Here is a 23,014-nt window from a genome sequence, read left to right on the forward strand (position 1 = left end):
TTCTTCTTAATATACACCCTATGAGGAAGCAGGTAATGACTCAAGTAACTGGGTCTTTGCTACTCATGTTGGATAACTGGACTGAGTATCATGTTACTGACTTCAACTTGGCTGTTGCAGGTATTTGGGGATTCTGTCAGCAGACAGCAGATACAATGGATTCCCCCCACCCATAACCTCCCTCCCACCCACAACCCTCATCTCCCGCTCCCTCTCCCATCCCATTCACATCAAGATTCATTTTCAATTATCTTTATATACAGAAGATAAATTTAGTATAAACTAAGTAAAGATTTCAACAGTTTGCACCCACACAGAAACACAAAGTGTAAAGTACTGTTTGAGTACTAGTTATTCCACTTATTCACATAGCACAACACATTAAGGACAGAGATCTTACGTTGGGAGTAAGTACACAGTGGCTCCTGTTGCTGTAGGAATAAGAGAGGGAGGAGATGTAGAGTTCTTCACATGCTCAATCGGACTTTCCCCAAACGGCAGAGTTAAAAACATGCCAGGGGATTCCAATTCAATTCCATCAAGTTGGCATGTACCAATACCATCTCACTAGTCACAGTGATCAGTTTCAGTTCATAATTGATCATAATGATAGGATTAAGAGACAAAGGGATCACACAAACAAGACTAGACTGGTGTCTGCTAATACTGATAGAATAAAAAGGGGAGAGAATGAGCCAACATGGGAAGCGGGATGCACAGCAGACTCATAGAATGGCAGATGTCCTAAACAGCACTCTGGCCTCAGAACCAGCCCTTAAGACATTTGGATCTGGCTGAAAAGCCCATGAGAGTATTTTAGGCATGGAAAGCCAAGACACTGTGGGGAAAAAAAACCTAAATGAAAGATCTCTGTGAAGTAAGATCCCAGTGGAAAGAACAGTTCATCAAAGGAGGTACCTTTCTCTGAAGGGAGGAGAGAACTTCCACTTTGACTATGACCTTGTCTAAATAAGATCGAAGTCGGCAAACCCAAAAGGCTTCCATAGCCTTGGCAACTCATGACAAGAGCCTCAAGTGTTTACTGACTCCATAAACTAGAGTGTCAATTATTAAATCAACAACAGGGGTCAATGTGCACTTACTCCCCATGTAGGATCTCTGTCTTTAATGTGTTGTACTATGTGAAAACACACTTAATATCCTAATCAACCCAACAGCTTAGATCAGGAACATAACACACTGGGGTCAATTCTGCTATTGGCCATGGTTTTGAAAGAGGATCAAGCCACACATCGACTACCAGAAGAGAAAAGATGAAAATTCAAAATTTGCCAGTTTCTACTGAATGATCATCTCCTTCATACCATTTTAAGACTGCAAATGGTTAAGTGAAACCATTATAATTCATGTACCACCTGAACAAAAAAGAACTCAGATTTGATCACAACTCAAATGTAAAATCAGAAACTATAAAACTCTTAGGAAAAACTTGGAGAGAATCTTAAGAATTGATGACTAGAAACATGTTTAGATTTGACAGGAAAAAATAGTGATCATAAAATCGATAAATTGGGCCTCATCAAAATTAAAAAAAAATTCGCTCTGTGAAAGACCTTGTTAGGAGGATGGAAACTTCAGTTTTATGTTCAGATAAAAATGAAAGCTCATAGCAGCTTTACTCATAATAGCCAGAAACATGAAACAATCCAGATGTTCTTCAATGGGTGAATGGTTAAACAAACTGCACCATACTCGTCCCATGAAATAACGCTCAGAATTAAAAAGGAACTAACTCTATGTATACTGAACATCTTGACTAAATCTCCAGGGAATTATGTTGACTAAAAATAAGTCAATCCCCAAGTATGCAATACCAAAGGAGTCCCTAACATTCTTGAAATTATGAAATCATAGAAAAGGAAGACAGATTAGGGGTTCCCTTGTAGTTAAAAGATCATGGGTAGGGAGAAAGTAGCCCACAGTAGTGAGCTTTCTGAGGTGGGATGTTTCTAAATTGTGATTGCATCAGTGCCAATATCTTAATAATGACATTTGACAGTATTTTACAAGTTGTTACCAATGCCAAGCTGCTTAAAAGGAGTATGCAATCTCTTTGTATTGTTTCTGACAACTGCATGTGAATCTATAATTGTTTCCAAATGAAAAGTATAATAATTATGATAATAAAAACACAGAATGGAGAAGATTGCAGGTCCAAGTCTTTTAATTCTTTCAGTTCTCAGTTAAATCAAAGCAGGATAAACTATTAAATAAATGCGCTTGATGCAGAGGCCTGACTTGTGCTGCAGCAGGTTAAGCCTCCAGTTGCAAAGCCAGCATCCCATGTCAGAGCATAGGTTCCAGTCCTGGTTGCTTCACTTCCAATCCACTTCACTTCTACTGCATCAGGGAAAGCAGCAGAAAATGGCCCATGTGCCATTTCCCAGCCACCCATGTGGAGATACAGATGGGGCTCCAGGCCCCTGTTTTATTTTATGTTTTTTACACTTTATTTATTTATTTGAAAGTCAGAGCTACATAGAGAGAGGAGAGGCATAGAGAGAGAGGTCTTCCATCTGATGATTTACTCCCAAAATGGCCTCAAGGGCCAGAGCTGCGCTGATCCCAAGCCAGAAGCCAGGAGTTTCTTGCGAGTCTCCCACGCAGGTCCAAGGGCCCAAAGGCCATCCTCTATTGCTGTTCCAGGCCTTAGCAGAGAGCTGGATCAGAAGTGGAGCAGTCAGGTCTCTAACCAGCACCCATATGGGATGCTGGTGCTTCAGGCCAGGGCATTAACCCGCTGAGTCACAGCGCTGGCCCCCAGGCTCCTGGTTTTGATTTGACCAGCTCAGGTTGTTGAGGCCAATTGGGAGTGAACTAGTGGATGGAAGATCTCCTTCTCTGCCTCTCTCTGTGTGACTCTACCTTTCAAATAAATAAAATAAACTTCAAAAAAGAGAGACAATTGATGCTTGATGCAAAGAAACTTGAAGTGAGATATATCCTATAATAATAGAACATTCTCTGAACATACCAAGGTATTTTTGGTCCTTTAATCAGTATCATGGAGAGTGCATTGGAGGTGAGGCATGAGTTAGAACTTGGCTTGAGTTCTTTAACTCTTGAGTTGTTTCTTCATGTGGAAATATCCATCCATTCTTCATTTACCTGAGTAACACCAGCCAATATATATGTGTCCCAAACAGCTGTATTTTCCTAGGCATTTAAGATCTTTTTCACCTCCTTATTTTTCTAATGATTAAAAATATATGCCCATTTATAATGTAGCCCTAAGATTTCAGGGCAGCTTGTGACACAGTCTTAGGCAGGTGCTCCAAACATTTGCATTTGGATTCTTTCAATCCATTCTAATGTAGCACTCTCCATATAAAGCCAAGTGTTTATATGAACAGTCAAAAAAAGTGTGTGTTGTCATAAATTTCTACATGTTCATTGAATTTTAACATACTGGGGCTTAACTAAACTTGGAGAATCACTTATCTTAATTTTTAATTTAAATGTGCAGTGACTGACTAAAGTGCAAATTAGAGGCCAATTGACCTGGAATGATAAATATTTAATGGTCAGGGGGATAAATCTAATCCTTCTCTACCAGTCAGGAAAGGCCACCATCTTGTATGTGCAGAATCTGGCACTACCTACTTATATAACCTGGAAAGAGCAGAGAGAGACAGAGAGAGTAGAAAATCATACAACAGTTCTTTAAAATTTCTCCTGTAACTGGCATGCTTCATCATACAGACTCCCTTTTCTTTAGATATAGTAATTGGAAATATTATGCCTAGCCCAAGGGGAGAAATATTTTCATTTCACCATGTTTTCTTTCCTCAATGGATGGTAAAATTTCACTGAATGGAAGTGACAGGAAAGAGTATTTGAGACCCATCTATGGAAGACAAAATATAACAGAGTGAATCAACTCCAATTTACTTTATATCCAATTTATCCTTATATTTAATTAACATTAAATAATTTCATAAGAGTGATTTGCTAAATTATATCCACATAATTATTTTCAGGCTGTCTTTTATCACTGAGAGAATACATCACTTTTTGAAAGTAAACTTCAGTTTCTTTTTTTTTTTTCTATTTAAGATCCTTTGCTCTTTTTTAAATTTTTTTAACTTTTATTTAGTAAATATAAATTTCTAAAGTACAGTTTATGGATTACAATGGCTTCCCCCCCCCATAATTTCCCTCCCATTCACACCTCTCCCATCCCTGCTCCCTCTCCTATTCCATTCACATCAAAATTCATTTTCAATTCTCTTTATATACAGAAGATCGATTCAGTATATATTAAGTAAAGATTTCATCAGTTTGAACCCACACAGAACATAAAGTGTAAAATACTGTTTCAGTACTAGTTATAGCATTACTTCACATTGGACAACACATTAAGCACAGATCCCACATGAGAAGTAAGTACACAGTGACTCCTGTTGACTTAACAATTTGACACTCTTGTTTATGTCATCAGTAATCTCCCTAGGCTCTAGTCATGAATTGCCAAAGCTATAGAAGCCTTTTGGGTTTGCCATCTTCGATCTTATTTAGACAAGGTCATAGTCAAAGTGGAAGTTCTCTCCTCCCTTCAGAGAAAGGTACTTCCTTCTTTGATGGCCCCATTCTTTCCACTGGGATCTCACTCGCAGAGGTCTTTCATTTAGGTCTTCTTTTTTTTTTTTTTTCCATACTGTCTTGGCTTTCCATGCCTGAAATACCCTCATGGGCTCTTCAGCTGGATCCGAATGCCTTAAGGGCTGATTCTGAGGCCAGAGTGCTATTTAGGACATCTGCCATTCTATGAGTCTGCTGTGTATCCTGCTTCCCATGTTGGATTGTTCTCTCCCTTTTTGATTCTATCAGTTAGTATTAGCAGACACTAGTCTTGTTTGTGTGATCCCTTTGACTCTTAGACCTATCAGTGTGATCAATTGTGAACTGAAATTGATCACTTTGACTAGTGAGATGGCATTGGTACATGCCACCTTGATGGGATTGCATTGGAATCCCCTGGCACGTTTCTAACTCCACATTTGTGGCAAGCCCGATTGAGCATGTCCCAAATTGTACATCTCCTCCCTCTCTTATTCCCACTCTTATATTTAACACGGATCACTTTTCAGTTAAAATTTAAACACCTAAGAATAATTGTGTGTTAATTACAGAGTTCAACCAATAGCACTAGAACAAAAAAAAATACTAAAGTGGATAAAGTATTACATTGTACATCAACAATCAGGACAAGGGCTGATCAAGTCACTGTTTCTCATAGTGTTCATTTCACTATGGCCTTAACTGCTTTCATTATACAGAGTGAATAGTTCCTGGATTTCCTCAATTGCTTTTGTTATTTATACAAAAATTTTCATACACATTAAAAAGTTGATGGATTATTTATTTTGAACTAGGAAGACATTGCAAGAGACAGATGAGTTCTCACAGCAACAACCCTGTTACTTAACTAATGTTAGCTTCATTTCAAGATATGGAAACTGAGTCTCATAGGTCACATAAACTGAAAACCTTTAGTCCAGGCTGACTGATAACACACATTCTCAACTACTATCATTAAACAAATAATATTTTTAAAAAACTGTGCTTTGTGGATCTGATTTCTATTAAATTAATTTAGGCATAATTGTACATGACTAAAACACAAACAGATGGCCTCCACACTTCAGGATGCAGCAGGTTCTCTACTCCCCACCACACATCAAATTGCCACCTAACAGGGTGGGTTTTTGACTAGCGGTATACACCAGACTAAATATGCCTTATCCTCCTTATAACCTCAGAGTATCTACATTCAATCCTGTCCTTCGCTGTGGGCTCCAGCTTCCTGCTAATGGAGACCCTGGATGGTAGTGAAGAAGACACACATGATTGAGTTTCTGCAACCCACAAGAGAGACCTGGGTTGTATTCAGGGACTTGGGGCTTGAACTAGTGGATAGGAATTCTCTCTCACTCTCTCCTTTTTCTCTTTCTCAAACAAATGAGTAAATGATTTTAAAACTAAAGTAAATAAACAAACCACATTTCCCTGTTGTAATGGGCGCCCTAGGCTCACCAGCCCATTTTGCTCTATTGCACTCTCTTTTCCTCATCCTCCTCTGATGTGATGTTAGCCAGTCCTTAGAAACAAGCAGAAAAAGCACTCTGAAGAACATACTGTGGATATAATCTGAGTCTGTTCTCATCACTGGGGTATGGATCACTACCTTTCTACTTACTATGAGCTGAGAACTGGTAGGCTGCCCATGAGCTGTTTGTGACTCAGGTGTCTTCCTGAGTCACCTGAAACTATAGGAGCACAGGGCAATTGCTCTGCTCTGGGATTATGTGAAGAGGCTAATGCTCCACCAAGACCCTGACCTCTGCATTGCACAAGGATCTCATGTTCTTAAAAAAAAAAAAAAAAGTGTTACTTTAACAAAATCAATATGTTCCTCTGATCTCCACATCAAAACATATTATCTGGTATGGCATGGTCACAAGATACAAAATTGAAATCAGAACTTTCCTGAAAGACTACTTACAGACATAGTTACTATAATTTATGAATGCTTGCTTTAAGGTTGAATTAAGCCAATAAATTCAAAGTAGTTATAAATACAATTGAGGAACCAAAATTTTCTTAAATATCGTTGGCTTATCCTACAGTGATCAGATCCAGCAGAGTTGATTTACTTGGATCACATATTTGACTTGGTTCTCTTGTGACTTGGTTTCTTTTTCTGTTAACAGGGATGCTTGTCCATGCTGCCTGTACCCAGAAATACATGGAGAGTCAATGAGGTAAGAAGAGCCCATGCATTCACTTCTGGAATGCATATTTTTTCTGATTGGGCCAGCTGAGTAATCTCAAATTTCAAGGAATCTCAGTCTGAAGTCATCCAAGACCCACCCAGGGCTGCTAGCGGGTTGCCTTTTGTGTTTCTCCTTCTCTCCCACTCTGTGAAAGGGGCTCTAAGGTCATTCATAGAGGAAAGTTCTGCAGGACACAGATGATGAGCCTTGCTCCCAGGCTCTGGTCTCAGGCTCCTTTCCTCTCCCAGATTCCTCAAGGTCTGCCCCACACCTTGCACCCTACAGCTTCATGCACTTTCCAGTGCCTTGCTTTGGCTGCTTCCAGCACACAGGTGGCAGTAGAGGACTGAGCTGAAGCCAGTGATCTTTGCTATTCCATTTTTACAAGCCTGGCTGTCAGCTTCTGAACAGACGTGGGAGGAGAGGAGTGTCCAGCCGGCAAGCCATGCTGACCCTGGGAGTGGATGTGTGCATGCTAGTCCAGCCTGTGGTAGCACTAAAAGCAAAGAGCTCACTGGGACTCAGTCAGAGGCAATAAGACTGGGTGAACCATTGCCACTGCTGTTGCCTTTACAAGTATTTACTATTTTCTTCTTTCCTCCCTTCCTTCCTTTTTTCCTTCCTTCCTTCCTTCCTTCCTGCCTTCCTTCCTTCCTCCCTTCCTCCCTTCCTTCCTTCCTTCTTTTCATTATTATTGTTATAAAAATTTTTCTTAAATTTCTCTATATAACTAATTTGTCCATCTACTCCATTTACTTATCTGTGTAGAGTATATTGTAGTCTTTTGAGAGGATCTGCCTGATAGGATCTGATCTGATAGAAAAAAAATAAAGGGAGGAAGGAAGGGAGGAGGGGGAGACAAGGATGGAAGGGACTATCTATTAATTTATTTCTTTATTCTAAACATTTTTTTAGGGAGAAGACATTTGGACTAGTGGTTAAGACAACAGTTGGAATACTTGCATCCCATATGAGAATGCCTGGGTTGTATTCCTGACTCTGACTCCTGATTCCAGGTTTCTGCTGATGCAGATCCTGGGGAGGCAGAGATGATGTCTCAGGTAACTGGTTTCCTGATATCCACGTAGGGGATCTTAATTGAGTTCCCAGCTCCTAACTTTAGCTATTATGGGAATTTGGAGGGTTTAACAGTAGATATGAGATCTCTATCTCTACTTCATATATAAATCAATGATAATTCTATTTCTTTAATTGCTATATAAAAGCACAGGCTAATGGGATCATTCTCATTAAACATTCTCGTTAACTTAAAAGAAAACTGAAATAAACCTTATTGTCTGTTGTTTACAAATTCAGGATTAGGTGCATCTCTGGCTCCATCCTTTCCCATTGATACTGCACTGTCCATCCCATGACATGAAGCATCTGTCCAAGTATCTCGCAAACAGCAGCTTCTGTTTCCACAATGTACTCCTCTGCCTGCAATGCCTAGAAAATAGCTAACCTAAAAAGTCAGCAATACCGTCACCTCCTTTAAAAAATGCTTTACTTGGGAAAATGTTCGTTTTTTCATATCTTCTACATATCTTTTCATACAATGGATAAATACAGACTGTGGTGGATTGAATTTGTCATCTTTATCCATTCCTCCAGTGCAGAAAATCTCTGTTCTCACAGCATCTCATAATAGAATGTGGGTACATCCCAGCCCTTCCTTCCTTGGCATATAACTTGATTTTTCCCATTGAACATCAGTAAGCTCTGACACAAGCAGAGACTTGAACGGTGTTTGTGTGGTTGTGTCTGCTCTGCAGTCACCATGGGCAGACACACTGTGGGAGATGCTGCCTACTCTACCAGGCTTCTGAACCAGGCACATGGAGCAGACAAGCAGTTAAGAGCTGAGTGCTACTGAGTACAGTCAAAATCAGCTAAACTTCATGCTCCCACACTGAAGAGTGAGGGGAAAAATGAGTGCTATGGTGATTATTTGATATTTTGAGGTTATTTTTAGTATCAGCATTATTGTGGCAACCGCTGATTAAATGCTTTTATTGATTTGGAATGTAAGATCAATACCTTATTTACCCATGTCTTAATATGTCTTAATAAAGGTCTGTTGATGGAATAAAGGAAAATAACTGTGTTCTTGTAATAGGCATAAAGGTGACTAGCGTCTGTATTATACCTTCAGGGAGTAATGTATTTAGTTTGGAAGAGTAAGACATGTGGGTCCAACCTTCCTTTCTTTCTTGGATTTTGCAACAACAATTGTACAGACTAGTGTTGTGGCATAGTGAGTAAAGCCACTGCTTGCAACACTGGCAACCCATATGCAAGTTGGGCAGCTGGTTCACTGTGAATCCAAGGCTTCTACTGTACCTTCCGTCTACCTGTGAATAGTAAAGTTGCTCCATTTAGCCTTAGCTTGTTGCTTCAATGCTCCATCCATCAGACTCTTGTAAGTAGTAGAATTTGTAGTTCAAGTTGCAATGAGATGAAATGGCAGCCAGCGCACAGTGAATCTGCTCTCCAGGAACCAGTTCAGTTTTCTGAGAAGCTGAGTTAATGTATTGATTATGTATCAATATAACATAATCTTATGCGTGATACAATATACTGAGCTAAAATTCTGTGTGGAAAGTAGAACAGAAATGCAAGTTCAAATGACAAAGATACACAAAATTTCCAACTGTTAAAGTGTTGGATGTTACAATGGGACAACTAATTAAGCTGAAGCTGAAACATTTTATTTGTGAATTTTAGGTAAGGGAGTATAGTGTTTACAAAAATTTTGGGAGGCAACAGAACAGAAAGGATTGAAGACTGCTTGTAATGGAATGACTTAGAAAGTTTCTCTTGTCTTTGAATTTTGGAAATGTTATGTGAACATAGGCACTTTCCAATATATTGCAATATTAAGTTAGTGGAAGTAAGTGCATTTATCTGATCATGGAATTTCATAAAAATAATTTAGTAATGTCCAGTGGTAGTGTTTTTCTGTGAGATGCAATCTATGGAAATATATTAATAGTGACCAGGTTAAAAATTAGTCTATTGGGCTATTTAAATACGGATGAAGATTAATTTGAGAATAGGAGCAAAAAAAGAAAACCTTCTGACCCCTTTTGGACTTAATAGTTCATTCTAGTGACAGAATATCAGTTGATAAAATTCTGCAACTTTTAAGAGGTTCATTAAGGATGGGGTTTATTAAGTAGAAACAGAGAAACCACATGGTTCAGAGTCCAACATTAAAATTGATTTGATCAAGGAAAGGAATGAAAGAATGAATGATTGGGGCCTGGAGGTGGGAGGAAATTTCTGCAGGAGGTAGACTAAGAAACAGTGATCTGATATAAAAGTGTTTTGGGAGAAACAAATATAAAAATTAAGAATGCCACTTGTTTCCCTATTGCCATCAAATAAGTTATATATTTTCCAAGGTGTTTTGTAATATATTTTAAAAAATTCATACCCTTAATAACTCAAGATTATACTTGCATAATAAAAATATTTTCTAATTAATATATGTAAAATGTAATTTCAGAGTAATTTTTTCTAAAAATGGAAATATAAATCATATGTACATGATTAACTATTTTCTTAAAATACTATTTAATTTATATATTTTTCAAAATAGAACTACAAAAGTATGTATTTGTGGAAAACTGTCATTCAAAAATGGATCAAGATATACAGCTCAAGAGCAATGTCAACATAAAAAAAAAAAAACAAATAAGAAATGGTGAGAGTGACTGAAGGAAGGAGGGGTGAATGGGAATTATCATATGCTCTCTTTTTTTTTAAAGATTTATTTATTTATTTGAAAGTCAGAGTTACACAGAGAGAGGAGAGGGTGGGAGAGAAGTCTTCCATTGGATGGTTCACTCCCCAGTTGGCCACAATGGCCGGAGCTGTGCTGATCTGAAGCCCAGAGACAGGAGCTTTTGCTGGGTCTCCCACGAGAGTTCAGGGGATAAAGGACTTGAGCCATCTCCTTCTGCTTTCCCAGGTGTATTAGCAGAGAGCTGGGTGGAATTGGGGAAGTCGAGTCTCGAACCGGCAACGCTATGGGATGCCGGGGCTTCAGGCCAAGGCATTAATTCACTGTGCCACAGCACCGGTCCTTATCATACGCTTTTTTTTTTTTTTTTTTTTTTTTTTTTTTTACAGGCAGAGTGGACAGTGAGAGAGAGAGACAAAGAGAAAGGTCTTCCTTTGCCGTTGGTTCACCCTCCAATGGACGCCGCGGTGGCGCACCACGCCTATCCGAAGGCAGGACCTGGTCTCCCATGGGGTGCAGGGCCCAAGGACCTGGGCCATCCTCCACTGCACTCCCTGGCCACAGCAGAGAGCTGGCCTGGAAGAGGGGCAACCGGGACAGAATCTGGCACCCTGATCGGGACTAGAACCCGGTGTGCTGGCGCCGCAAGGTGGAGGATTAGCCTAGTGAGCCATGGCGCCGGCCATCATATGCTCATAAAGCTACATACAAGAGGGGATGGCGCTGTGGCGTAGAGGGTAAATCCGCCGCCTGCAGTGCCGGCATCCCATATGGGCGCCGGTTCAAATACTGCCTGCTCCACTACCGATCCACTCTCTGTTGTGGCCTGGGAAAGCGGTAAAGGATGGCCCAAGCCCTTGGGCCCCTGCACCCACGTGGGAGACCTGGAAGAAGCTCCCAACTCCTGGCTTTGGATTGGCACAGCATCTGACCAATGCAGCCATCTGGGGAGTGAACCAGTGGATGGAAGACCTCTCTCTCTCTCTCTGCCTGCCTCTCTTTCTCTGTGTAACTCTGACTTTCGAGTAAATAAATCTTTAAACAAACAAACAAAAAAACATGGAGTTTGTTCCCTTTTTATAAATTAAACATTAATTAGCTTGAAACAAAAAAAAATTCTCACACATAAAAAAGAATGAATGAAGCTATAGTAAAGCAAATAAATAGCCAATTAGTGTCTTTAAACATATTTAAAAGGACACTATCTACATATGGTAAAACAAAATTTAGGTAAAGAACACAATTTGCTATGAGAAAGTAAGTGAGAATGGAGAAGAGCTTTGGTAATTAGTGATTTTTTATGTTAATATTTGCCTAAGATTTATTCAAATATGAACTCCAGTCTTCTATGAAACTGTTCTTCTGGTTACCACACATCTGTCTAAGCCTCATTCATCCGCCATGGTAACTGCCTCCGCCCACGGCTCCATCCAGTTACATGAAGAAATAGCACAAATTCCCATCACCTCCACAATGGCTTCCTACCTTTCTCTTTGCTGCCGCTATGGTCTCATGAAGTGTCCCCTAAAATCAGTTCACAGAGGAAGAGAGAACATAGGTCTGATTTACAGAGGGTTCTGTAGGATGTATAGGCACCACCTCAAAGGGTTTTGTTTTAATCTAGCGCATCCCAGGAGCACAGTAGTGAAGGAAAATCCTTCCAACAGATAAAACTTCAAGTGGTGCACCTGGTTTTTGCCTTCTTCATTTTTCTGACAGGGGATGCAGCCAGAATTGAGTCTGGTGATGGGAGAGGAGATGAAAAAAAGCAAAGTTACTTCAAACTTCAGGAGGCCCAAACAGGCCCATGCAAGAAGAGGCACAGAGTGGCTATGAGAAGCAAAATTACACAGGGTGTTTAGGAGGGATGTGCAACCTTGATAAACTGTAAAGACCACGGGGAACCTGGGCAGAGTAACAACCACATCTGCATCAAGCAAAATCCTCACTGCATTATTTTTCTGAATAGAACATCATCTACAGGACTCAACCTATTTAAAGGTATGAACTTAGCCTACTGATAAAATATCTCTGCCACTGCCACGTTCTGATGTCTGGATTCAGTTATCTACATGTTTTCACTTGTACCAAGTGACAGACTATTTGAATTGCCACAGGTTTAAAATGTCTGATTGCATCTTATTCTTCTCTTTCAAAATTGTCTTGTCAATTCCTAAGACTTTAATTTATCTTAGGAAGGCACAGATCAGCTTTTCAATTTGCATGGATAGATGCTATTAGGGTTTTAATAGGAATGGCACTGGATTTGTGGACTGCTTGACATCTTTATGTCAATGACCCTTCCTATGCATTCCTATTGCGTACTGCTTCACTTACTGAGGTCTCCTTTTATTTTCCTCAACAAATTGATGGTCCTATTAGAAAATCTTGTTTATATTTCATTATATCACTGTACAGGCTATTTGCTGTTTTGAATGTTACACATTTTTAATAATAGATTTTCTTTTTTCTACTTTTTAAATGGAGATTTTCTATATAACCATACTACCAGATTCTTTAATTCGTTCCAATAATTATAAATTTCACTAATTGTCTACTGTAGATTATATTTCCTGTATGTGATGTAGATTCTTTCTTCACATCTTTGCATCTCTTAATTTTTTTGTTTTATTTTCTTGACTAAAATTTCAAGTTCATCATCCTAGAGAGAAAACAGACATCTTTAATGAGATCATTATTAAATTTTATTAAATTGATATCTGTATTAATAAGTACACTTTTCATAAATTTGAGATTAAATAGATTTAAATTTTTCCAACATATTTCCATTTTGCTAAGGATAAATATTTATTGAGAACAGATGTTGACTTTTGAATTGTTGACTATTGAATTACTTTTAGGCATCTATTGAGGTAATTTATGATTACTCCACATATGTATATTGAAGTGGTTTTACATGAATATATTTTAAAATATTCAAGCAATATATTCAGCTCTTTGATAAGTCATATATTTTCAATCAATTTGCATGATTACTAACTTGCTATTGTGGTTGAAATTAGAGAAAATACAGTTCTGTTCTTATTTTTTAACTAAGCTTATTTGAAACATAAGGATCCTAAATAAAAATGTACACATTATTGCAGTACACATCTCAGCAAAATTACATAAAGAGACCGCACCCCTGTGTATACCACTCAGTTTACGAAATGTCCCCAGAACCCCACAATCTTCATATTTTTTCCCATCCCATTTATTATTTCCTGAAGGAATGACAAAAATTTGAATTATGTCCAGTTGGTTACCATTAGTAGTAAAATGAATATTTCTATTACATTGTCTATTTTTCAACTAAGGTAAAATTTATACAACAAATGGTAGAGATCTTAACTGTGTAATGCAAATAATTTGGACTGTTGTATAACCCAGTAATCAGCACAACAACCCATACACAGAACATTTTCCTCACTCCTGCAAGTGACTATGTATTTTTTTTTTCAATCAGTTCCCCTCCTAAGGGCAGCCACTATTCTAATATCTATCATCATAAGTAAGTTTCAGCTTCATTTCAACCTCAAGCAAATAAGAGATTAGACCCTTGCAACTGACTTCTTTCCTGCACCATAATGTTTTTGAGGTTCTTCCATGTTATTGCCTACACAGTCACCTGTCTTTCTATAGTTAAATAATATTCCATCATTTACATAAATAAACAGCAATTGATGGTCCATATGTTACTTTTGTAGTTGTTAAGACAGAGACAGACCAAAAAGGTCCCCATCACCAGCCCACTCCCCAAATGTCAACAATGTTTCCAAAGTAGTTGTATGTAATTACTTACTCAGTAAGTAATTTCTGAGACCTTAAGATACTCCACACCTATAGCAGCCTTTGCAAATATCAGTGTTTTGAATACACAGTCTTTGTTTTAGATGTGAAAGCATAATGTACCGTGATTTTAATTTGAATTTTCTTGACTAGTCATGATGTTGAACATATTTTGCATGATCTTCCCATTGTTATAGCTTGTTTTGTGAAATGTCTCTTGCAATTTTTTGACCATGTTTTATAAATATGATTTAAGGATAAGCTCTCTGTCAAATATATGTATTGCACCATTTTTACAATTTTAATAAAATATTTTTATTTTGATAAGGTAAATTTCATCTTTTCTTTTCAATTTGTTTATTTTCTTGCATTGGTTCTAGTAAGTACTTTCCTACCCTAAATTCATAAAGATACTCTGGTATGTTGTATAGTAGAAGGTTTATAAATTTAAATTCTACAGTAATTATAATTTACCTCATATCACCTTTTTTGTGAAATGCATAAATTGGAGGTTAAAATTCATTGTTTTCTTTACATTGATTTGTTAGTTCAATATCATATGTTGTGTATATTTTCTATCATATTTGCCCATGAATTTTAGGAAGCTCTTTGGTAATTGCCATCAAAGTTAAAACCAAAACAAATCAACCACCCAACAAATTCTTATTAAGTGTTGATGAGGATTGCATTCAATACAGGAAGAACTGCATCTTCAAAATGTATTTCTTCATTTATTTGTATCTTCAGTTACTCAAATTCTTTTGTTGTTTTTCATGTAGATTCTTACAAATACTTGATCCATGTATTTTAAGCATCTTACAATTTTGATGTTACTATAAACATGTGCTTTATTTCATTTTCCAGTTTATTGTCTAATAGTGTACAAATATTAAATTGATTTTTAAACATTATTTTAAAATTTATGCAGAAAGTCTTATTGACTTAAGATTTTAATAGATTCATTGATTAATAATTTATATACAGCAAACTGCTCGTGTTGAAAACACATAATTTGATAATTTTTTTGAAGATTTTATTTATTTACTTGAGAGGTAGAGTTACAGACAATGAGAGGGAGAGACAGAGAGAAAGGTCTTCCATCCTCTAGTTCACTCCTCAAATGGCCGCAATGGCTGGAACTGAGCTTATCCGAAGCCAGGAGCCAGGAGCTTCTCCTGGTTCTCCCATGTGGGTTCCACTGCTTTCCCAGGCCATAACAGAAAGCTGAATAGGAAGAGGAGCAGTTGGGACTAGAACCGATGCCCATATGGGATGCCAGCACTGCAGGCAGAAGATTAACCTACCGCACCACAGTGCCAGCTTCCATAATTTGATAAATTTTAACATACATACAGATCTATGAAATAATTGTCAAAATATGTTTTCCCTAAAAATTTCCTCAATTCTCTCCCATTCCCTGCCTCCATTCCCTCCATCTCTAAACTCCACTCACTGTAGATAACCACTAATCTGCTTTCTGTCAATGTACACTAATTATGCTTTTTGATTTCATTTGAATGAAATCCTAATTTAAAGGTACTTTTAAAATATTTCTTCTTTCATCATGATTATCTTGATATTTATATAGGTTATTGAAAGTTAACTGAGACTACATCTTTGTAAAAATTATGAATGAGAATAGGAGAGGGAGGCGGAAGAAGGGTGGGATCATGGGCAGGAGGGGGGGTAGGGTAGGTAGCATCACTATATTCCTGAATCTGTATTTAGGAAATATATGAAGTTTATATATATATATATATATAAAAGAAAATTTAAAATAATAACAATAATAACAGTAATAAATGAATAATTTGTGAATAAAACAGCCCTTTAGCCCTATTTTGTTATGCAGATATACCAAAATTTGTTTTATCATTCATGTTTTGATGAATATTTGCTTCAATTTCATTTTTTGGCTCTAACACAGATAAAGCTACTATGATCGCTCATGTAGAAATCTTTGAATGGACACTTGCTTTAATTTCTCTTGGGTAAATACTGAGAAGTGGAGTAGCTCTATCCCACTGAAGAAATTTGCTTAATGTTTTAAGAAACACCTAAATTGTTTTCCAAAGTGGTTGTAATATTCGACATTCTCACCAGCTGTGAGAGTTCCAGTTGTTCCACCTCTTTACCAACATGAAGCTTAGCTATGCTAACAGATGGCAAGTGGCATCTTATCTGTGGTTTTAATTTGCATCTCCTTAATAGTAATGATTCTGAGCTTTCTTCATGTGCTTATTTGCCATCTGTGTATCTTCTTTGGCATGATGTCTATTCAAATATCCCACTGATTCGTTCTTCTTTTTCCCATTTTTCATTAGGCTCTTTGTTCTTTACATTGGAGAACTTTGCTTAGAAGAACAGATCTAAGTATTTGGTATATGTACTAATATTGACCTGTGGTTGTATGCAAGGCAACAGCAGAGCATGGTTAGGGATATTGGTCCTGCTATGGTTTGAATTCCTCAAAGTTCACAGATTGGATATATGACCTACAAGGTAGAGGTATTGGATATTATTACCCTTGAGAAGTACATAGATCACAAGAGTTCTGCCCTCATAAACCAAAGAGTGTAGTTTTAATGGAGTGGTTTTGTTATCAAAAAGTGAATTTAGTACCCTCTTGCTCTCACTCTTTTTTGCCTTTCTAAAATGGGATATTGCATCAAAAAGGACCTTGCTAATTGATAGTAGCTTAATCTTGGACTCCACATCCTTCAGAATCACAAGGAAATACAATTCTATTCATATAAATTTTTTCATCTAGTATTCTGTTATGGACGCACGAAGCAGACTAAGATTGGCACGCATCACTATACATTCAATCTAATTGTTTGTGTTCTCTATGTGTGTTGAAATCCCTGAGTTCCTAAACATAGCTCCATTTCCAATTCAACTCCACAAGATTTGTTCTAGGTTTTTATTCTGTCTCTTTTCATTTTCTGTATTTTTAAACTCATTGCTCTATACAGGGAAGTCTGGAACACATTATCCTTAGTATATCTGATAATTTGGATTTTTCTTCCAGGTAAGCAACCTACTATTCTATTTGCTGCCCCCACCACCACCGCATGGATACTTTTTTATTTAACCGGTTGTGACATCACAATGCAGGAATGCTAATTCTCCGTAGGCTCTTCTTCACTCCCTCAGAACTTAACACACACTTGACATTTGGATGCTGACTGCTTAGGCTGGGTTGTACGACCTCACCATTGTGGTCACTGGGACCAGCTCTGAAAACTTTCTTTGCACCATCACCCTCTACTCCCTCTTACCTTTCCCATTGTGTATATCTTTCTGGCTTGATATCATCTGATGGCTTTCAGAAAAAAAAATTAAATTTCAGGAAGCATAAATGAAACAGGAAGAGGGAGAAGAAAATGAAAAAGCTAGTGGAAAATGAAGAGGAAGAAATTCCTCTTAAATGATAACTTAAAAAAAGAGTAACACACAATTATATATTTCCTTTAGTCCTTTCCAACAAATGTTATATTAGTTTTATTATCACATAGTACAACGTATTTTCTGATTTTCCTTGTGACTTTCTTTCAACATTCACCTGTGTCAAAAATGTTTAAATTTTAAATAATTTTAACAATTTTTGGGTAATTTAAAGGTTTCTGGCTGTGTTACTGCTCATTGTTGCCAAGTTTATTCTACCATGGTCAAGAACATATTCACATTGTTCTTAAAATTTGAAGTTTACTAAAACTATATGTTCTGGCCGGTGCCATGGCTCAATAGGCTAATCCTCCACCTTGCGGCGCCGGCACACCGGGTTCTAGTCCCGGTCGGGGCGCCGGATTCTGTCCCGGTTGCCCCTCTTCCAGGCCAGCTCTCTGCTATGGCCAGGGAGTGCAGTGGAGGATGGCCCAGGTGCTTGGGCCCTGCACCCCATGGGAGACCAGGAAAAGCACCTGGATCCTGGCTCCTGCCATCGGATCAGCGCGGTGCGCCGGCTGCAGCGGCGGCCATTGGAGAGTGAACCAACGGCAAAGGAAGACCTTTCTCTCTCTGTCTCTCTCTCTCACTGTCCACTCTGCCTGTCAAAAAAAAAAAAAAAAAAAAAAAAAAAACTATATGTTCTACAATGTCCAACATATGTTCTACATTGGTGAAGATTTCATGTGCCCTTGGAAATCATTTCTGCTTTGCTTTCCCTGTTTCATTGCCTGTCATTATACTTAAGTTGTTATTCTGGACTGTAGTCATCTCAAGAAATGACTTAGGAAAGATTTGCCTGTAATGTCACTAACGCGATGGCATAGATTCTGTTCCTTGAAGGCCGTTGGACTTAGAGCTCTATGTCTCACTGGTCATTGGCCAAAGTCCTCCTTCAGTTTCCTTAGCTCTCATCACATGGACCTCTCAAAGATGGGAGCTTGTTCCATCAAAGAGAGAGGGAGTCAAGAAGGCAAAAAGAGAGAGAGAGAGAGGAAGAAATAGAGGAAGAGAGTGCAAGATGGAAGTCACTATCATTTTTACTCCAAGCCTGAAAGAAACACTCCAATACTTTTGCTATAGCATATTAATTAGGAGCAAGTTATTACATCCAGCACACACTTTGAGAAAAGAGATTACACACATACATGAATATCATGAGGTAGTGCCATTCAGAGTCATTTTAGTGATTACCTACAATAGCTTTTATCTTTAACTTGTAATAGGCCTATTTCCTTTATTATCTATATGAGCATGGTTCTGTAGCATGCATAAATTTGATTTAACTTATTTTACTTTCTTAGTGTGATACAACAGAATATTTTAGTGCAGCTCATTTCTTTTTGTACATTTTTGTGTACATGTACAGATCTTTCACTTCAACTCCTTAGCAGTCCTTTAAAATGATTATTTTATTTACTTGAAAAGCAGAGTAATAAAGAGAGGGAGAAATAGAAAGATCTTCCATCTACTGGTTCATTCACCAAATTTCTACAACAGCCAAGGTTAGATCAGGCCAAACAAGGAGGGTAGAATTCTACTCAGTCTCCCCTGTGTGACAGGAATACAAGGTCTTTGGTCATGTTCCACTGCTTTTCCAGGTGCATTAGCAGAGAGCTGGATCATAGGCAGAACTAGTGGGATCCCGACCAATGCTATGATATATAGGATGCCAGTGTCTCAGGCAAGGGGGCTAACCAACTGCACCATAATATTGCCTCTCCCCTCCTTTTTTAGCACTTCTTATTTGGACCTGCTATTAACTGATTATTTCTTAATGTGATCTTAGTTTTTTAGGATATCTCTCCTGAATATACAGTTTCTGTTACTATGAATTTCTTTTTGAAGGATATCTTTACTGAATATACAAGTCTGCAGTGAGTCATTTTCCTATTAACCCTTTGAGATGCTGGTTCATTATTTCTATTACAGTTGAGAAGTCAGCTTTTATTGCTAAAATTGTCTTCTATATATAATATACCTTCATCTCTCTCACAAATTATACATTAATCTTTGACTTGTATTCATAGTCATTTGATTTTAATGTACCAACATGTGATTTTTTTATTTATCTTGTTTAAAATTCAATAAAATTGTACATGCCAAATCATATTTTAATTTAGTTTAAAAGAATTTGACCATTATTACTTACATAATTTTTCAGATCATTATTTAATCCATTATAATAGTAACATATACTATGCAAATTAGTATTCTAAAGATTATTGTGAATTTTTTTCTCATAATTCTGTCTTTTTTCTTATTGGAGTTTTATTGATCCGCTCAAAGTCTACAAACACTTTCCCCTGCAGTCTATTTGATTCTGTTATACATTCTCTGAACTTATTTAAAATGTCTTATACCTTCCATTGATTTAATCTCCATTTTATTTTTCTAATTATTTAAATTTCTTTGATGATGTCTTTTTTTTTTTTTTTTTTTTTTTTTGGACAGACAGAGTGGACAGTGAGAGAGAGACAGAGAGAAAAGTCTTCCTTTTGCCATTGGTTCACCCTCCAATGACCGCAGCGGCCAGCGCACCGTGCTGATTTGATGGCAGGAGCCAGGAACTTATCCTGGTCTCCCATGGGGTGCAGGGCCCAAGTACTTGGGCCATCCTCCACTGCACTCCCTGGCCACAGAAGAGAGCTGGCCTGGAAGAGGGGCAACCGGGACAGAATCCAGCGCCCCGACTGGGACTAGAACCTGGTGTGCCGGCGCTGCAAGGCGGAGGATTAACCTAGTGAGCTGCGGCGCCGGCCCTTATATGTTCTATCATTATGTTTCAACATTCTCATAAGTCCTTATTCATATAAGCTTGTGTAAAGTATTTGCGTATTAGTCCTAACATTTCTGTCATTTCATGATCTTTTTGTAAAGATTATATTTTTTCTTGATTGACCATGTTTTTTCATGCCTGTAACTTTTAAGTTATGTTGGGCTTTATGAATAAAAGTAAATCTGAATGTCATTGTTTTCCTTTGTAGATTGCTGTATTTTCATAACTGGAAATAAATAACTTGGTGGAGTACCTTCATCTTTAGTCTTTGTTATATGCTTTATTAGACTACTCGGTTTTAGTTTTTATATTTTGTCCTTGAGCATAACTCTTCCTTTAAGCTATGATCTTTAAATATATGATCCTTTTAGATTTTTGCCCAATGCAGCAAATGCATTACAGTCTCCATATTGGCTTGGCCTAAACTCTGATATTGCTAAGCAATGAAGATCTATGGAGTCTCCATTCTCAACTCCATGGAAGTCATGCTGTGGTCAGACTGGTTAAATTTTGGATAACATATTTGCAGTTGACCTTCAGCCAAGATTATGAGAGGAATCAGCACACCTACATCTGGGTCCTCTTCTATGACTCTCCCTCTAATTCAACACTCTACCTTTGAAATTTAATCTCTGTCAATATAGTTTCAGTTATTGCTATCTATTCAAAAGTACAACGAGACTTCCACTAACTTCTTAGCATCACTTTCTCTTAGTGAGGATTAAGAAATTGCCCTCAGGAAGAGATCTCAGGATAATATGCTACTAATTTGCATGTTCTATTCTCCACAGAATTAGTCTTACACTATTAGTTGGTTTCATTTTTCAAGATTTTATTTATTTGAGAGGTAGAGTTACAGACAGAGAGAGGGAGAGACATAGAGAAAGGTCTTGGATATGTTGGTTCACTCCCCAGTGGCTGCAACAGTTGGAGCTAGGCTAACCTGAAACCAGGAGACGGGAGCTTCTTCTGGGTTTTCCATGTGGGTGCATGGGCCCAAGCACTTGGGGCATCTTCCTCTGCTTTCCTAGGCATTAAAGAGAAAAGTGGATCAGAAGAGGAGCAGCTGGGACATGAACATCTCATGCAGGCTCCATAGGTGGAGGCTTAACCTACTACATCACAGAGACTGCCCTTATGTTGCACTATTTGTTATCTGGTGTCCAAATATTCTAATACCTCTATTTTTGTTTAGTTCTCAATTTTTATGGCAATCAAGTAAATATTGAAATAATTACTTCATCATTAACAGATGAAGGAGTCAATTTGTCAATTTGATCTCATGAGTCAATTTTATCTCATTTGTACATTTGCATTTCTACAAGAAATTTCATGAATAGCTTCCACTTACATTTTATTTTCTGCCATTTAAAAAATATATACATAGTTTTACACACTAAATTTATATAAAAATGACTTTTACTGAATCATTTTATTACTGATTTAGTGTCTATAATGGTTGCTATTTCCATCAGGTTTAATATATATTATTTAAAGCTAAAACTAAAATTATTTAATTATTTTTATATGTTCAGTGCATTTAAATTTTGAAAATTCTAAGCAATTTCTAAAGGATCTTCTATAGGATTTGGAGGCAAAACAGAAAACCACTCGCTGAAATTTTGTCCAAAGATTTTAGTTCATAGTTTAATGTTTATTAAGAATAACATGCATTGAAAAAAATTGGGGTTCCTAGTTTTTTTTTTTTTTTTTTTTGACAGGCAGAGTGGACAGTGAGAGAGAGACAAAGAGAAAGGTCTTCCTTTTTTCCATTGGTTCACTACCCAGTGGCCGCTGCGGCTGGCGCACTGTGGCCGGTGCACCGTGCTGATCCGAAGCCAGGAGCCAGGTGCTTCCTCCTGGTCTCCCATGTGGGTGAAGGGCCCAAGGACCTGGGCCATCCTCCACTGCACTCCCGGGCTACAGCAGAGAGCTGGACTGGAAGAGGAGCAATCGGGACAGAATCCGGCGCCCCGACCAGGACTAGGACCCGGGGTGCCAGCTCCACAGGCAGAGGATTAGCCTATTGAGTCATGTCGCTGGTCAAAGGGTTCCTAGTTTTTATAGATGATCCTTTTCCAAACATGACCACAGGCACAGAAGTTCTCTTTGGATGGTCATGTTAAAAACCACTTTTGGGGGGTTTATTTTAATTTGAATGTGGAAAATCCACCAAAGCTTCATCCCTAGGGTGTTGCTGTTGGGAGGTGGTGGAAACTAGTAGGTGAGGCCTGGTGCAAGTTCATTGGGTCAGGATGGTTGTTCTCAGAGGAGAATCATTATGAAAGCCAGGGGTTAGCCTCTCTCCCTCTGACTTCTGGCTCAGTAGGTGATCTTCCCTCTAAACACACTCAATGGTTGTCCTCCTCTGACCCTATCAGAGGCCCAGTCAATGGGATTTCTCAATTTGGTCAGGCTTGAACCTCCAAAATTGTGAGCTAAAAGCACCTTTTA

General features: G+C 38.0%; 2 long non-coding RNA genes across 5 annotated transcripts in view; one reads left to right on the top strand and one right to left on the bottom strand.

The window, feature by feature from the left end:
* The first annotated feature begins 7,220 nt into the window (after positions 1–7,220).
* LOC138849189 (uncharacterized) lies at positions 7,221–20,804 on the top strand. The gene is made up of 3 exons (XR_011387621.1): positions 7,221–7,373; positions 7,713–7,858; positions 20,236–20,804. It is a non-coding gene; the product is annotated as an uncharacterized lncRNA (long non-coding RNA).
* Positions 8,088–23,014, bottom strand: part of LOC103348729 (uncharacterized) — a 54,476-nt gene continuing 39,549 nt past the window's right edge. For 2 of the 4 annotated variants that reach the window (XR_007920459.2, XR_007920458.2), the window contains exon 6: positions 20,598–21,587. This is a non-coding gene — a long non-coding RNA (uncharacterized lncRNA). Of the gene's footprint in view, positions 9,319–12,030; positions 13,208–20,597; positions 21,588–23,014 lie in introns of those variants that run through there. The other 2 variants (XR_001793663.3, XR_007920457.2) reach the window with 2 other exon arrangements.

The sequence above is a fragment of the Oryctolagus cuniculus genome, chromosome 3, assembly GCF_964237555.1.
Source record: "Oryctolagus cuniculus chromosome 3, mOryCun1.1, whole genome shotgun sequence".
Lineage (NCBI taxonomy): Eukaryota > Metazoa > Chordata > Mammalia > Lagomorpha > Leporidae > Oryctolagus > Oryctolagus cuniculus.